This window comes from Bidens hawaiensis, unplaced genomic scaffold (assembly GCF_021521415.1).
Source record: "Bidens hawaiensis isolate Kalapana, Puna unplaced genomic scaffold, B.hawaiensis_p1.1 tig00007860_1, whole genome shotgun sequence".
Taxonomy (NCBI): Eukaryota; Viridiplantae; Streptophyta; class Magnoliopsida; order Asterales; family Asteraceae; genus Bidens; species Bidens hawaiensis.
In genome coordinates this window covers 788,350-791,861 of record NW_027491547.1, presented here as the reverse complement: position 1 = coordinate 791,861, position 3,512 = coordinate 788,350, and the positions used below count along the sequence as shown (strand labels likewise).

The 3,512-nt window shown below is 38.1% G+C and overlaps 1 pseudogene; it reads left to right on the top strand.

The window, feature by feature from the left end:
* The first annotated feature begins 1,761 nt into the window (after positions 1 to 1,761).
* LOC143636326 (uncharacterized) lies at positions 1,762 to 2,598 on the top strand (annotated as a pseudogene).
* The last annotated feature ends 914 nt before the right edge of the window (positions 2,599 to 3,512 follow it).

Genomic DNA, 3,512 nt, shown 5'->3' with positions numbered 1-3,512 from the left:
AGGCGCTTGATGTAAAACTTAATCGAACCGGTGATCCAGACAACTTCATTTTTTTCATTAGAAGTTCAAACACCCGAATTGTAACATTGCCTCGTCGTTTTGGATCAGCGTTTCAAACTAATTTTTACACCAATCGATTTGTATCCTTATTTCGATCAAAAACCCTAAAACATTAGTTTGAAATTAAAAAAAAATTATAACGTCATTATGTTCTTTTAATGAGGGACCACGTTTTTAAATTTGGGGTCTTCGACGGTAATAAACTGACTTGAGATTATTATCGATCAATACTAGTTAACAGAGATTATTAAAATCCAATATAAACTATTTTGTATTTAAACCAACCAACTTTCTTTTATCTTTCCCTTCGGTGGAAAAAGTGAAATGTGGACGGGGAAAGATTCAGAAATAGAGTGAATTAAAAACGACTAGGTGAGAACAACTACAATAAATAAAAAGTACTTCATAAAGGAATTGAATCTGGGTGGGGAGCATCATAAAGTCGGAGTCCTCATACCAAAACGGATAACCTAGGTCAATTTGTAGTTTTGTTTATGTTCCACTTGTGTGATTTAAATATGATTATTTATATATTTATAAATATTAAACTTTATAAAACAGAGACCATAAGCTCTAGCTTCACCCGATATTATTATAGGGCCGGCCCAAGGTTAACATCCTGACCGGATATGAAAAGATTGCTTGAAAGCATTGATTCACTTGGTGATGTCAAAAAGAGCGCGTGTCGTAAAATGCAGTTGAAAAGTCGCGTGAGAAAAATAAAGCAGGTAGCAGCACTATATTAGTATAAAACACCTTATTCAACTCCCAATAATCTCCTTCCTTTCTTTCATTGTAATAATAATGGACATCATCCTCTGCGATGAACTCCTCCAAGAAATCTTCCACCGCCTCCTCCACCTCCACCCTCACCCTCCCACCACCACCGCCTCCCTTCCTTCCTCTCCGACCTCACCATCACTACCAACAACAACATCTCCGGAAACTGCCCTAACCTCAGCCTCTCCTCCGGCCCTGTCTCCTTACACCCGTTACTCTCACTCTCCACCTCATGCCCTCTTCTCTCCTCTTTATCAATCGTCCTCTCTAGACCCATCTTCACTTCCTGTCCTCTCAAAGCCTAACTCTCGTCGGAAACACAAACACCTCAACTCCCGATCAGTTCATTTCTTCCTCAACCCAATCACTCAACCTTCACTCGATCTACTTATCCGGAATTCGCCCGGGAGACTACAAAGTTTTAACTCAGCAAGGAGCCGAATAAAGGGGTGTTTTGTGATTTCTTATAAAGAAGAATCTCTTTTTAACATATAATTTTTCAAAAGAAAACGTTGATAAGTTAGCCGTCTCTAGGGACAACCAACGGAATGAAGCCAGTGCTTTAGAGACCCACTTCAAATTTCAAAAACAAAATTTATAATTATACGTTTTATAATTTAGGATTTGGATTAATGTGTGTGCTGTGAGAAATTGCATTGCTTATGTATTTGCAAAAAATAATGGCAACGTCTTGATAAGCAAGATAACCTTTTTTACAACAAGGTCTCGTTTTTGTTTTAGAGTTTAGACCCCCAAAGAGACTGAGCCGGCCCTGTAAGTCAGGTTATTGTAGTTATTAAGCTATTAAGTCAGGATATTGTGATTTATTAACTTTTGACATAAAGTTATTTTGCAGTTAAATAAGGAATCCCAAACACCCTCTAAACAAACTTCTATACCCCGCTAGAATGATATTAATAACCTCTATGGAAATATGAAAACTTGCAGGTCAATTATTACTTTAATCCTGCTTAACCTAGCTGACAATCCGTACAACTCGTTATCGTCTCTGTTAATCTACGACGGAAGAAAGCCTGCTTCATTTCCTCCGCGAAACGAACTGCAACCTTAAAAAACTCGATCTCCGGTTACCGTTGGATTTAGATGACAGTCACTTGTTCGAAATCGGAACAAAGTTTAACCGATTAAACGTTCTTCGATTGCAGAGTTGCTGTATGGTTACAGGTGAAGCTCTCAAGACCCTAGGGTTAGCTTTAACAAACCTTGAAGAGTTAGGTTTAACAAACTGTGACGTCATCAATGGACAAAGCGGATTCCTTGTGGAATTAGCTCAGAATGTAAGAAATATTAAAGTGCTGGATTTGTCGTATAATCATACTTTGGTTGATAAGGAATTCACATCGATGATCAGTTCATTTTGTCATTTACGGAAATTGAAACTGAGAGGTTGCAGTAGGTTAACGAACGTGTCATTTGTTTCGTTGTGCAAGAACTGTAAGAGTTTGGAGAGTGTGGATATGCTTTACTGCAATTGGATTCAGGAGGAAGGCGTGGAGTTTGTGATCCTGAATTCACCAGAATTGAGAAGCCTACGAGTCGAAGATCGGAAGTTAACAGAAGCTGCTAGAAGATGGATGGCACACAAGTTTATTGAGGTCCAGTCCTGAACAAGAGCTGGTGTATTTAAAAATTGGATTGAAATTGTATATTGGTTACTGTTGTGTATGTTATGTTGTCATGAAATAAGAATGTATATATGTGTAATTATATTGCAATCATTCAAAGTTAATTATATGCATATATATGTTGCGTGGTTAAAGTAGCTCTTGCCACTTGGCTCAACCTTGTTGGTTTGTGTATTTGTTTTGAGTTTAGTTAGGTTGTCCAAGCGCTCACAGAGCAACCTGACCAAATTCGCATGCCACCTGATGAATCCTCAAACCTGACCAAATTCATGTGGCCGTGAAGCAGGAGACAATACCCAAGCTGATTTGCTTTCATCTTTACCAGTTCCATTCTGTTTCACTAACCCGTAGTGTGTACCCAAACCATCTGCGACCTGAGCCACTCGAAACCCTTACCCCATGAACACGCTGGACAAAAGAGTCGAACGTTTGAGTGAATTAGCTCAATCCTTATAAATTTGTAGTTTGGTAATTAAAAATAAAGGAAACCGAGTGAACTCAGAGAGAGCATGAGCTGGCTTGACTAAAAAGCGAGCCATGTGAGAACTGGTCTTGCTTGTTGACATGTCGAGCAGAGCTGGTTCTGCTTGTTAAGTCACTTGAGCTCAAGCCGGGTGCTTCTTTGGCTAGCTAGTGATAGGGTGTGCTCTTAGGCTTTGAAACCGACGGATTAGAAACCGAATAAACTTGGCGGGTTGTCTGTGAGACTTTGTCTTCGCTAATGGACCTCCACTCCATTGGTATTTATAATTTAATTTGTTTTCATTTTTGGAAAATATAGGTAAATATTGATGAACAATTATTATCTGTTTTTAAAATCTAATACAGAATTTTGTTTTTGAAAATAAATATATTTATGCTATCTAAAATCGTCCATTTCGAATAGTAAAACTAGTTGTTTTAGACCTTCCCAACAAATTCTTCTTACAGAACTACAGCTCGTTTTATTTTTCTGTATGAAAATGGATAATGTAAATTGTAAAAGCCTCGAGACACTTACGGTGAAAAACAAAATAAAAGGTCCCA